General features: G+C 41.3%; 1 non-coding gene across 1 annotated transcript; it reads right to left on the bottom strand.

The window, feature by feature from the left end:
- Nucleotides 1-14251: 14251 nt before the first annotated feature.
- Nucleotides 14252-14323, bottom strand: TRNAQ-CUG (transfer RNA glutamine (anticodon CUG)). Its single transcript has one exon. It is a non-coding gene; the product is annotated as a tRNA-Gln (tRNA).
- Nucleotides 14324-14609: the final 286 nt, after the last annotated feature.

Here is a 14609-nt window from a genome sequence, read left to right on the forward strand (position 1 = left end):
ACTGTTGATCAATCAGTTAGTCATTGTGCTCCGGGGCAAGCTGGTGTGTCATGTAAACAAGCCCTTAGATACAAGTTAGTTTCAAACAGGAGAACATCAAGGCATGCCAGGAACTCCATACAGCGGGTCAGTGGGTGGCAAGTTAGTGTGCTACAGATTCACACTCTGGCTTGCAGTGCTTTCACACGCTATGTAGACAAGCCCTGAGCTCAGAAACATGATAGATGCTGTCACTCAGCCTCTATGCCTCAGTGTACCCATCTGCAAATAATACTAATCAACCACATGTTGATCTTGTGCGGCTTAATTAATACAATTTTGATCCTTGGATGAATGTTGCTTTATAAGTGCCATGTATTTTTTTTGGTTAAGTCACCTGACCTTGGGGGTCTGATCCTACAAACACTTATTGTAGTGCTTGATATCTCAAGTAGTCCTTTTGAAGTCAATGGGATCACTCATGTAGTAAACAGTGAGCACTATGCTCAGAAATAAGTTATTTTGGTTTAGTTGGGTTTGGGTTTTTACGGGATTTGTCAGAGTGGATTGATTTAAATCAAGGTGATTTAAAATTAACTTTTCCATTTGTACTTCAGTTATTTTCTAAATAAAGGTACATTCTCATTGGTTGATATAACTATTAAAACATGTTGATTTATAACTAGATAGAGCAAGGGGTGGGCAGACTGTGGTCCGGGGGCTGCATTCAGCCGTCCAGCTGTTTAATCCGGCCCTCGAGCTCCCACCAAGCAGTGGGGTCCGGGGCTTGCCCCACTCCGTGCGGCTCCCAGAAGCAGTGGCATGTCCCCTCTCCGGCTCCTACATTTAGGGTCAACCAAGGGGCTCTGCGTGCTGCCCCCACAGCTCCCATTGACCGGGAACCATGGCCAATGGGAGCTGCAGGGGCAGCGCCTGTGGATGGGGCAGTGTTCAGAAGCACCTGGCCATGCCTCACTGTAGGAGCTGGAGGGGAGACATGCCGCTGCTTCTGGGAGCTGCTTGAGGTAAGTGCCGCCTGGAGCCTGCACCCCTGACCCCCTCCTGTGCTTCAACCCCCTGCCCCAGCCTGGAGCCTGCCACCCCCTGCACCCTGAACTCCTCATTTCTAGTCCCACCCCAGAGCCCTCACCCCCTCCCTCACCCCAATCCCCAATTTTGTGAGCATTCATGGCCTGCCATACAATTTCCATACCCAGATGTGGCCTTGGGCCAAAAAGTTTGCCCACCCCGAGATAGGGTCTTTACACTAGATTTGGTACATCTTTTGCTACCTAGGAAGGTAAAATACTATAACTATATACATTTATTTAAGCAATTATATAGCTTAATATCTTGAGATTCTTATTAATTGTAAATTTTCACTGTTGGAAAATGGTGAATGATATATTGGTTATTTACTACATAATTAACTTTTTGCTCATGATTTGTGTTAAGCTACATTAGGATCATAATTGGATTTAATTAAACACACAAAGCAGCATATAACATTTATTTTTAGTAAACAAAACAAGCCCCTAATACAGTATATGACCTATTGTGCTGTATTTATAAAACTTGCCTTCAAAAGTTAGATATTTTCCCCCTGATTCTTTGTTTATATAGAAAAGCAACCTTTAACTCAAAGTTTTTGATAGAGGTTCATGGATTTGGCATTTTTTTTTATTTAAATGTTTTACAAATTTAGGCCTTAACAAATTTTGTATTTAATTCAGATTTCATTTTAAACTGGTTTATTTTTAAACAGAAAAAAATATAATTTAAATAAGTCAAAACAATCCAAATTTATTTATTTATTTATTTTCAAAAGAATCATTGATTTTTATCCACCCCTTGGATTATAACATCTGGTTTCTTTCAAGCTGCTTTACATTTTAAAGTGTGGCTTTGTCTATATATTTGTCTATATCCATACAAAATGGGAAATGACTGCCTAGGAAGGAGTACTGCGGAAAGGGATCTGGGGGTCATAGTGGATCAGAAGCTAAATATGAGTCAACAGTGTAATGCTGTTGGAAAAAAAGCAAACATCATTCTGGAATGTATTAGCAAGAGTATTGTAAGAAAGACATGAGAAGTAATTCTTCTGCTCTGCTCCGTGCTGATTAGGCCTCAACTGGAGTATTGTGTCCAGTTCTGGGCGTCACATTTCAGGAAAGATGTGGACAAACTGTAGAGAGTTAGGGACAACAGATGTATTAATCTGGCCCTCAAGCTCCCGCCAGGGAGCAGGGTTTGGGGCTTGCCCTGCTTCGTGCGGCTCCCGGAAGCAGTAGCATGTCCCCCCTCCAGTTCCTATGCACGGGGCAGCCAGGGGCTTCCATACGCTGCCTCTGACCCAAGTGCCACTCCCACAGTCCCATTGGCTGGGAACCACGGCCAATGGCAGCTGCAGGGGTGGCACCTGCGGACAGGGCACCACACAGAGCCTCCTGGCTGTGCCTCCGTGTAGGAGCCAGAGGGGGGACATGCTGCTGCTTCTGGGAGCTGCTTGAGGTAAGCACACCCCAGAGCCTGCACCCCTAAACCCCTCCCATGTCCCAACCCCCTGCTCCAGCCCTGATCACCCTCCTGCCCTCTGAACCCCTCGGTCCCAGCCCGGAGCACCCTCCTACACCCCCAACCCCTCATCCCCAGCCCCACTCCAGAGCTCGCACTCCCAGCCGGAGCCCTAACTCCCCTGCCCCTGCAACCCTCAATTTTGTGAGCATTCATGGCCCGCCATACAATTTCCATACCCAGATGTGGCCCTCAGGCCAAAAAGTTTGCCCACCTTTGGGTTAAACACTGGAATAAATTGCCTAGGGAGGTGGTGGAATCTCCATCACTGGAGATTTTTAAGAGCAGGTTGGACAAACACCTGTCAGGGATGGTCTAGATAATACTTAGTCCTGCCTTGAGTGCAGGGGACTGGACTAGATGACCTCTCAAGATCCCTTCCAGTTCTGTGATTCTATATAAGCAAAATTAATAGAAAACCAGATTTAGGGTAGACTACTGGAGATATTCTGGCTCTTAATGGGTATAGTCTACTGCCCTGGGTGAGAGTAAGTAGCACTGATACATTTTGACCTATGTGTTACTAATGAAATAGCCACCTGGTTGGCCGTCCTTATCGCTGCCTAGGATAGCTTCTTTAGAACAGGTATTTTATAATGCTAATTAAAATTTCCAACCAGGATTCATTTATTTACTAATTATGTTTCTCTGCTGACTCAAGGAAAAATGAGCATTTGTTCTGAACATAAATCATTATCTGTGGAAGATGAACATCAGGAACTAACGAATTAAGAGCATCTTCATGAAATACCTGGGGAGTGGGGAAGGAGGGGACAAATCCAGTTTTGAAAGTGGTCTGAGCCTAAGAGACTGGAATAAAAAAAGCATGAATTGCTTAGTCTTCAGTAAATATCCTACAACTTGGGATGAAATTCACCGATCATGTGCAAAGCCTGTTCAAAGCTTCCTGCACCTCTGAGGCTCTGTTTTTGGGCTGCAGAAGGTTCTGTAGCATCACTGTGGGACGGTGTTCAATGCTGTTCTAGAACTGGTAGGTCCATAGTGGGAGGCCAAATGAAAGAAAAGGCCCTTAGCTGCAGAGTTTAAAACAAATCAGAACTATCTTTTCTTGGCAGGTCTTTACCTTCCACTCTTTGGAAGTGTGCTCAGACACTCCCCGGAGTGGTATGCCTCAATGACATTATAAAGTAAACAGCACGGCATAAGGAACAAAATTGAGAGAAAACAACAGTTATTTGTCCCATATTTCTTGGAGAGACCCTCCCAAGTCTCTTTCTGTTCTCTGGAAACTGAGAATGAAGCTCTTTATTTACCCCATCCCATTCCCAACAGGCTTTGACAGAACTATAGATAACATCTTAGCTGCCTTTTATATTCCAACTCCCAGCCTGCCCTGCTTATCTAGTCCTGTGAGAGAGAAGCTGGCTAGACCTACCTAGAGGCAGCTGACTAGAGTGGGCAGAAAGGGGCCCCAGGCCCTCCTGCTTGTGGAACTTACCTCAAAGATGCTAACTCAGTGTTAGTGGGAAGGGCTTTCTCATTCCCCAAACTGCCAATGTGAGACCATTGCCAATATGACCAACCCCAAATGTTCAAAAAATCACGAGGTAGGCCCCAAAATATCAGGAGATTGGCTTAAAAGTCATGAGATTTAAAAATAATAATACATTTTTTGGTTTTTGAACCTCTTGTGTGCACTCAGGTCACATTTGCAAACTTTTCTCTGCAACCTTGAAAGCTAGAAACTTGCTTTATACTTTAAATGTCAGCTGAGATTTTCACATAATCACTTGCCTCCGGCACCTGAGGCCTGAAATAAAACCTCAACTATATTGAGATTTGTGATAAAGTCATGGGAGCTGGTAATGCTATGTGACTTCTTCTTCCTGAGGAATCTCATCCTCTATTCTTAGAGCTATTATTCTTAGAATGGAGTGGGACTGGCTCACAAGGGTTATGCTCTTAAACCTTAAAGGCCTGGTCTGGTACCAGAGATGAGCCATCGTACCTACCTATGGGGGTCGGGGGACAGAGTGAGGGCAGTAGCTTTAGCAGAAGTTACTGACTGAGCATGCTCAGTCTGTGTGAGCAGGCTCAGTATAAGTCAAGCAGGAAATCTGGGGGAGGGGGGGCATGTGACCCCTCTTATACAGCCAGTAACAGGGAGGTGTGAAAATAGCGTGGGAAAAGAGGTCATAGGACACACAATTATGCAGATCCAGTGGACTTAATGCTTTGTGCAGAGAGGGAACGGAGGTAGCAGTAACTATCCACCCTATCAGTTGAAGCAGTGGCTGCCTTGCATCCAACCACATATTAAATTCATTCCATCTCATTTCCTGGTTACTGCCCAGCACAAAGCTCATTTAATTGATCTCTCCTCTAGTTAGAGTGCAGTCTTCCTGGCTTGTTACACAGACTCTGAATAAAATACATGTCAGGTTAGGAGAGATTTGCATTTAATCTTCAGTAAGGAAATGAATACTCTGTATACCAGTGAAGGTTATTAGGTATTTCCCTCCATATTACACATCACATTGAATCTGAATACAACTCAGAAAGGAAACATAAAACATGGAAATTACAAAAGGGGCTGGGAAGCAAAACCACACAAATTTTTCTTAACAGGACTTATTTCACTTCTCTGAGCTCTGTTTGAAAAGCCCAAAGGGTCTCCCAGAAATATAGAGCCACAGGGTTAGAAAGGACCACAAGGGTCATCTAGTCTAACCCCCTGACAAGATTCAGGATTTGTTGTGTCTAAACCATCCAAGACAGATGGCTATCCAGCTTCTTTTTGAAAACCTCCAGTGAAGGAGTGTCCACGACTTCCCTAGGCAGTTTCTTCCATTGTTCTACTGTTCTTATAGTTAGGAAGTTTTTCCCAAAATTTAATGTAAATCTGCTATGTTGTGGTTTGAACCCATTGCTTCTTGTCCTGCCCTCTGTGGCAAGAGAGAACAATTTTTCTCCATCTTTTTTTATGGCAGCCTTTCAAGTATTTGAAGACCCTATCATACCCCCCACTTAATCTCCTCTTTTCCAAATGAAACATACCCAGGTCCTTTAGCCTTTGTTCATATGGCTTGCATTCCATCTCTTTGATCATCTTTGTTGCTCATCTCTGAATCCTTTACAGTTTCTCTACATCCTTTCTGTACAGTGGTGACCAAAATTGGACACAGTACTCCAGCTGAGGCCTAACCTGCTTCAAGTAGAGCAGTATTATCACCTCCCATGACTTGCATGCTATGCCTCTGTTAATGCAACCCAAAATTGACTTTTCTTTTTTTGCAACAGCATCGCATTGTTGACTCATGTTCAGGTTGTGATCCACCACAACTCCCAGATCATTGTCAGCAGTGCTGCTGCCAAGCCAGTTATCCCCCATGTTGTATTTGTGCATTTGTTTTTTCTTTCCTAAATGTGACACCTTACATTCGTTGAATTTCATTTTGTTGTCTATAGCCCAGTTCTCCAATTTATCAAGATCCAAAGTGTTTATCATCCAAAGTGTTTCCAACCCCCCTTGCTTTGTGTCATCTGCAGATTTGATCAGTATGCTCTCTGTTCCTACATCGAGGTCATTAATAAATATGTTAAATAACATTAGAGCCAGAACAGATCCCTGTGGAAACCCATGTGAGACCTCCCTCCAATCCAACATCATTCCTTTAATAGTTACTCTTTGTTTGCGGTTGCTTAACCAATTATGTATCCATTTAATGGTAGTTCTACCAAGCCCGCATTTCTCCAGCTTACTTATGAGAATGTCATGTAGGACTGTGTCAAAAGCTTTGCCAAAGTCCAGGTATATTATGTCCACCATATTTCCTCTATCCACCAAACCAGTTACCTTGTCAAAGGAGGAAATCAATCTGGTTTGGCTGCTAGTGATTACTCCTTGATCCTCCAGGTATTTGCAAATTGAATATTTTATATACATTGCTCTAGTAGCTTCCCAGGTATCGAGGTCAGGCTGACTAGTCTATGAGTCCCTGGCTTCTCCTTTCCCCCCTTTTTAAATATGGGCAGTCCAATAGCCCTTCTCCCCTCTTCCAGGACCTCTCCTGTCATCCATGAGTTTGCAAATATTATTGCCAGTGGCTCTGAGATTTCTTCAGCTAATTCCTTCAGTATCCTGGGGTGAATAGCTTCAGGCCCTGCTGACTTGAATTAATTCAAATTGGTCAGAAGATCTTTGACTATTCTGTACTTATCCCGATCTGCATCCCTTTCCCTTTATTGTCTATGATAACTTTGCTAGTCATCTGGTCACATGTTTTTTGTGAGAAGACTGAAGCTAAGTAGGCATTGAGCAACTCTGCCTTCCTATCATCTTCTGTTACCAGGGCACATTCTCCACTGAGTAACCTCATTAGTTTTTAGATCACTAAAAAGCTCCTTGTGCAGCCACATTGGCTTCTTGTGGCTCTCCTTATCTTTCCTCTGCATCAGAATAGCTTGATGTTGAGCCTAGTATTACATCTTTTAGGAACTGTGAGCCCCTTTTGACTCCTTTTTGTCCTAATTGGTCTCTCCATGGGACTTTGCCTACTATTTCTTTGAGTTGGATGAAATCTCCCTTTCTGAAGTCCAGTGTCCTTGTTTGGCTGTTCTCATGTCCTCCTTTCCTTAGGCTCTTGAATTCTATCATATCATGATCAATTCCTCCCCAGTACCCGATCACCTTCGTGTTCACAACTAATTCATCTCTGTTGGTCAAAACCAGGTCCAAAAATGGAAGTTCTCTCCTCCCCCTGCCCCCCACAGTTGTTTCCTGAACTTTCTGAATCAGAAAGTTGTCCCCTGGGCATGCTAAGAACTTGCAGGACATACTATGTTTTGCTGTATTAGTCTTCCGACAGATATCAGGGAAGTTAATATATCCCAAATTTTGATCGCTTGGTCAGAATTGTGAGAAGCTGGACTTGGCAGAAGAAACAAATCCACTGCAGCTTACAGATCTGAAGTAATCTTTTTTCATGTCACTCCCTTGTCTTCTAGGCAGTACCAGTGCTCCATCGCTTGGTAGGAGGCCGTGTAGCCCAGTGGATAAGGCACTGAATGGGGACTTGGGGATCTAGCTGTTGTGTTCCTAGCTCTACATCATACCTGTTGTGTTACTTTAGGCAAGTCACTTTACTCAGCTGCAAAACGAAAATAGCCCACTTTGAGATCGATGCGTGAAAAGTGCTATATAAGATGACTCCTTCATTTCCATCTCTGACTGTCTTCACATTTCCCCTTATGTATGGAATGTCCTTTCCTTCACATTCAGGTCCCTTCCAAAGACTGCCTTCTTCCATAATGCCAACAAGAAGTGAATAAAATCTAACACTAAAATATCTATGTAGATATATTACTCCACTTTCTTTCTTCCTCTGGACTCCCCAGTGCAACACCTCTTCCCTTTATGAGAGGGGCTGTCTTATTCTGTGTCTTGTACAGGGCCAAACACATTGTTGGTATTTTGCATATTAATAATAGAGCCTTCAGCTGTGAGTGTGAGAGGCTCAAGAGGGTGGTAAAAGGCTGTTAAATATTTTCATTTCTAGGTGCTGGTTTGAATGCATCCTGCATTGGCTGTAACTGGAAGTTCCCATCTGATGGCTTCTTGGTACCCTATATGAAGTGAACTTGATGGTCTCTGCTCAGTGGATGTATTTGCTAGAGCAAGTTGGAACATTTTCAACAAGAGGTATTTTCATCAAAATATGGTGTTTGCTGAAGCTGAAATGTTCTGCGAAGACCTGTTGATTTTGACAAAATTTGTGTTTCTGAGGTCCAGGGTAGTAGACTCGCTGGTCATCTCTGAGGAGAACGAGAGAGGGAGCCCCAAATTGAAAATGTGACATTTTAGATCCTAAAACAGATGTTTTAACACAATTCTGATTCATGAGCATATTCGAAAAGTTTTGTTTTCATTCCAGTGTGGAATAAAAACAAACTTTGAAACCTTGAAAGTTGTCACAAAATGGAATTGTCATCCTCTGGCCAGCTCTAGTGTTTTCAGATCACAAAAGGAACCCCTGTAGGCTGTTTTAGGATGACTGTGTAGAAGAAACTTGCCTCTCCAATTAGCTCTTCCAGGCCAGTGTTGAAGATCCTTGGAAACGTGTGTTCCTGCCACCCACACAAGTCCTTCTATGTGGGTAAAAAGAGAATGTCAGTCTGTATAACTATGCACCTAGCACCGTTCACCAGCACTCAGTTCTCATCCACATATTTAAACAATACCAGAATAATCCTTAGACATACTGAACATCTTATCTTTGGTAGAAAATGCAGTTATGGACTGTTCCCGCAGCTGCCTCTCTCCTGCCTTTCACTTTATTTTTTTCCTAATACCCTTAGCTAAAACAGGTTATTGCAAAAAACCCATTTCAAAAGTACAATAGTTCTAAATTGAAAGATTTCTAGAGGGCACCAAATCCAAAAGGAAATCCCGTCCTCCAGTGCAAATCAAGCCTCCTCTTTTATTTGTGTCCTTTTTTAAAAAAATCAGGCACAGAGGTACCATAAAGGTTTTCTTTTCCTGTGTGAAGGCAGTAATAATAATAAGATAGCTCTGTAAGATCGAGTGGTGTAATCAGACCCTGGGGCAAAGTTTTAATTTGATTTAAACCTACTGTAGTGGGCAGAGTCTCTGAAATTCAGGTGTGAGTTATGCAGAAATTGCTCTGCCATCTGAAATAATCTCTGACAGCGAGTGTATTTGGCAAATGTTATTTAACAGCGTGGAATGCTCATTCTAAGTTATTTGCTCATAATTGCAGTTAATACACAGAGTATACTTAATTAGCTGTTAAGATTATGCTGCCGGCTGCACTTCAGTCATCTCTGCTATTTAGTTCAAGTTATAATTGGCCAAGCAATAGCTAGGATCCATTAAGTATTAGCAATAAAAACAAAATCAGGGCTTCTATGGTTTCTTGTTTTGTCATTTATTGCATTGTCCAGTGTGTTTTGACCCCATTTGAAAAGTGTTTCTACAGCTACATGTACTGAATTTCGTCACCCAAAGTGCATCCATTCTGAAATGTGTCCATGAGGGCTTTCCCTCCCATGTCGTCTCATCTTTGGAATCCTGAGATTTGTAACTTGACCATCACAAAAATATCAGATTTTAGTGCCCACTTTTAAAAAAATATATGCACAAAATATATGCGCTATTGCATACTTAATTAGGGTATATAATTACCGTGACTGTGCATACAGACTAGGTATTTCTGTACTCAAATGGCCAGCTATAGGGAAACCTGTCCTTTTGCAGATGCATATGTGTGACTTGTGCATGCAATCATAGTAACTGCGGGCACAGATTAGACAAGCAACTGTGTGTACATTTTAAAAAACTGGGTCCTTGAAATGTAACTGTGAACCTGACCATGGATTTCCATGTCTATGGGGTCTCAATGATTTCCAAATCAAAGTTGATTACAAGTGAAAAGATCAGTTTTCTTAGGTGGTAATACTGGAAACTCAGTATGATATCTGAAAGCCAAGATGGGTTCTCTGAGTCTCATGCGTCACTACAAGTAATGCAAGCTGAATTCTTTTTTCTATTGTGCCTGTCTTACAACCATAGGGTTTGCACAGGAATAAGGAAGGCAGTATAACCTAGTAGGTAGGGTAGTGGACTGGAACTCAGGAGAAGTAGGCTCTATTCGTAGCTCTGCTGCTGGATGACTTCAGGTAAGTCACTTCCCTCCCTGTTCCTCAGTTTTCCGATCAGTAAAATGGAGACAATGATACTGACCTCCTTTGTGAAGCGCTTTGAGTTCTAAAGATGGAAAAGTGCTGTGTAAGTGGTCGGTGGTATTATTATAAATGAGGGCATATTTGGAAGACCATTGGTCACATGTATAAATGAGGCCTGGATTTGGGCTGCAGGAACTTTGTTAGCGGTGATCATGCAGGAGATGGAAATAACTCATCTTGAGTTTTTGTGTGCACATTCAGCTTTCTCAGTGGTGTCATATGGGTATAATTAAGGACACAATTTACTCTTGTAATTGCAGTGCATTCAATCCACAAACAAGAATAAAACCTCATGTCTTTCTCTCATAGCTGTGTTAACTTTGCAGGGCTAACAGGAGTAAAATGTACTCACACGTTGTTGGTGTTTGTTTTGTTTTGTTTTTATCGCTAACATAATCAGATGTTCCTGAATATACACAGGGCAACAGTTTTCTTAAACTACTACTACCTCTGAACATCTACACCACAGTAGGGAAACGCTACTGGTACACTATCTACACACCGGTTTTGAGCTGGATGAATTATACAGGCTGCCCAAACTGGCACTGAAAAATGTAGCTTTATGAAAGGTTTCCTCTTGTCTCAGATACCACTTCATTTGTGACATGAACTCCCACTAAGTTCCCAGCACTGTTAGAAGAAGTGAAACATGGGGTTTATAATAAAGTATAGATTCTGACATTTAAGTCATTGAATGGCTTTGTATTATTCTGTTGACCAACACTGAAAATACTTTTTTTTATAAACCGTTGGTTATTTCTGATGCTTCAAACTGATGCTGCAGATCAGGCTAGTTAGAAATAGGAGTTTATAGGATCTTAGACCCCCTTCGATTTCTTTAATTATGTGAAAGCCTTGCTGGATTCTTGGCCCTCATTTTGTAAAACAAAGCCAGTGCTCAAAATGGGTATATTTAAGAAAAATAATTTTATATGTGACAGATTTAGGAGTCCATGAAGGTGTCCCATTCCTTCCCAAATGTAGGTAAGTCCTGCTTCCTGATGGAGGGCCTTAGTCAGCTCCCAACAAAGCCAATTTTTCCCTTTACTTTAATGGGAACTGGATTCAGGCCCAAAAACTCCATGTGCTGTAGTCCTGCAGCCTCAAAATGGGAGGTGTATTTTGTCCTCCCAACCACCAGGCAGGACATCTTAATAAAATCCAATTATTCTGTTTTTTTCAGCATTTGTGAATTTCACCTATGAATGTCTATTCCTTTTTTGAAATTAACTATGCTGTCTGTCTCAGAAAAATCATGCTACAATGAGTTCCATAGGTTAAACATTAAAAAAATCTGTAATCAGTTTTAAATTTGAATTTCAATGTGTTTAATTAAAGTTCAATCCAATGATATATTTAACTTATGTTATATTGTTCAATTTAAGTCTCAAACAAATTTTGAATTTGTTGTCTTTTACTGAGTACCTCTGATATGTATCTGTATTGCTACTGCTAAGTGCCTCTTTTAACTTTACAGGGGACTGAATATTATTTCAAGTTTTCTCCTGAAAAGGAAAATCTTAGCATAGAAATAACAAAGCATCAAAAAATAAAAATTTAAAAAGAAAAGGATGAGGGTAGAACATAGAAGAAACGTTGGAGCAAGTTGCTGTGGTTGTTTTACTTCTTCTTTTCAGATGTAGCTTCCCTCATGAAGGAGTTGGATTAGCTAGATTACCACATGTATTCATATATTTCTTCATGAAAAGTAATGGGAGGGAGGGTTGCCAAGTGCTCACAATGCACAAAGCAATTACTTTTTCTTTCAAATAAAATTTTTCAGCTGAAGACATTGAGGTAATTACCGTTTTTTTCATAATGATCTTTCATATAGGCCTACCCATCCTTGAGGGCTACAGCTCCATCTGTGAAGCAATTACCAGATGATTGCTTCATTAATGTTTTTACTCAATACTTTGCTGGTTAACCTTGTTAACTTGAGTACTGCCCATTGACATTTATGTCTTGTTGGCACAGTGCTTCATGAAGCATTGGTAAATGACATGGTGTTTCTATCTGCGGACAGTGGGAATGCAATATGATCAATTGCAAATCGACTTTAGTGCAAAATCAGAGTGTAGTTAACAATACTTTAGTGGATCATTCACACAAGTGGAGATAGAATTTTTACATTTAAGGCTACCTTACAGCTGATTATGAAATCCTAAAAGTAATTAAAATCTTAGAAAGCAAACTAAATGATGAATAACAGTGCTACAGGTGACCATGTATGTGATCCTTAGACATTCAGCTGCAAGTGTTTTATGTCAACTGATACAAGAGTCAAGAACCTAAGTCAAATGGGTTTCATGACCCCGCATTACATTTTACACCTTTCAGAATCGTGTTGTATCTCATCGCTTTTCTACTATTTTCAGTAGACCATTTTCCAGCCAGTGCTAGAGGAGAAGAGCTCTGGCTAATGGACCCCAAAGAGTCTAGGCTCTCTGATATTTTCTTAACTCCAGCGGAAGTCCCTACCTATACTGCAGCCATTTTAGCTGTGAAACCCTTTGTCACACTGACTTGGGGTCAAGCCTACATTATGGGGCTGTGGGGGTCACAGGATTTAGGGAGCCCTAAAGACTGAGGTGTTGAACCTGATGACTGGTAAGACATTGTAGCACGATTATGAGAGTTTGTGGGCCTCCTGCAGTTTGGGGGTCTTAGTTCACAATCACATTTGTTTCTCCTGTCATCCGCTGCCTGAGACTAGTTTTGACATAGTCCAGCAAGGCATCTAAGCATGTGCTTGATTAATGAACTACTCATATGCTTACTGTTATGCACCTGGTTAAGAGTGCTGCTGGATCAGGGTCTTCATCAGTTATTTTGAGGTTGCATGCGTTCCTATTCCGGTGATAACAGTTGGTTTGCACAGAGTTTTGTTATCTCTATTTATAAGGGAGGCTCTGGGAGGTTTTGATAAGTGCATCCAGTTTCTCCTTACATTCATCCTCTTTGGTTGGTGTATATTGACTTTGTATGAGCACTCTGAAATCCCTGCACGCAGTCCTCCACAAGTATTCATATTACTAACCTGTATAGATCTTTCCACTAAACTTTTTGTAGGTAATTTAGGTGTTGTAGAGCTACTGTCATATCTGGAAATGCCGTACTCAAGAAAAGGAAAATTTCTTTCAGCACACCTCTCCACTGCAAATTCATCAGGTTCCAGAGTCTAAAGAATTTTCATAAGGCACTGTCCATAATATGAAGTTATGGTTGCAGGCAGTTGCACTGGGAATGCAGGTGTTTGTTTACTGTTTTAGTAGACACTTGTCTTAAAAAGTCAATTTTCTATAATCTCATTGCACATCGCTGCATCACTGAAGTTCCTAAAGGCTCAGTGATTTGTAATGGGCAAGTAATAGAATGTGCTTAGATCAGGCTTATTATTAGGTAGGCACTAAGAATAAAATGTAGTGGCGATTGTCTCAACAAAACTTGCACAGTCCCTTCAGTACCCAGTCAAACCCAAGACCTTTACAATTCTTGTAATAGGAAAGATGCATGTGGCTCTAAACATTTTCTACATTCACACAATATTCCCTGGCTTTCAGCTTATTTGTTTTTCTTCAGTTAACATTGAATTCTCAACACCCACTTTTGCTCTGTGGTGTGTTGCCTCTTGGTTTTTTTGTTATGGAAATTAAATTAAACTTTGAATTTGAAGCTCTTGTTCTTTCTATCCAGAACAAATAATTTGATCTAGGTAGGGTAAAAGATTGTTTGTCACCCATGTGAATCAAATCTTGTGAAATACTCTTGACTTCACAACTGTGAGTCATAAAACACAAAAAATTAATATTATGGCTCTATGATTCAGTTATGCTGATTTGGGATTCTGATATTCTTATTGGGAGTACAGATAAATAATTCAGTGTTGTGCCAGGGAGTGATTTCTAGATGAAAGCAAAAGTCAATTAGTACTTAAAAAGTAAGATCACCTTGTGAAGTTGGAGAGACCAGGTTCCACTGAGATTTGAACTCAGATTTCTGGGTTCAGAGCCCAGAGTGCTAACCATTACACCATGGAAGCACTAATAAATTCAACCTTGCTTATAAGGGTGACAATTATTCAAATATTTTATTTGTTTATTTCAAATATGTGCCACCTGATAAAAAGTAAAGGCAATTGTACAAAATGCAAAGGGAAAGAATACAGGGCCAGCTCCTGGCCACCAAGAAGGCTGCTGTGCCCTGGCAGCATAAAACAGCTTTGAAGCTGCCCTAGAAGTGCACTGGGGGATTTCCCTGGCATGGGGGAATCTCCAGCTGACACAAAGCTGGCTGTGCTGGCTTTACTCTGTGCCATGTTTTCCCCT

This window comes from Lepidochelys kempii, chromosome 6 (genome assembly GCF_965140285.1).
Source record: "Lepidochelys kempii isolate rLepKem1 chromosome 6, rLepKem1.hap1, whole genome shotgun sequence".
NCBI lineage: Eukaryota > Metazoa > Chordata > Testudines > Cheloniidae > Lepidochelys > Lepidochelys kempii.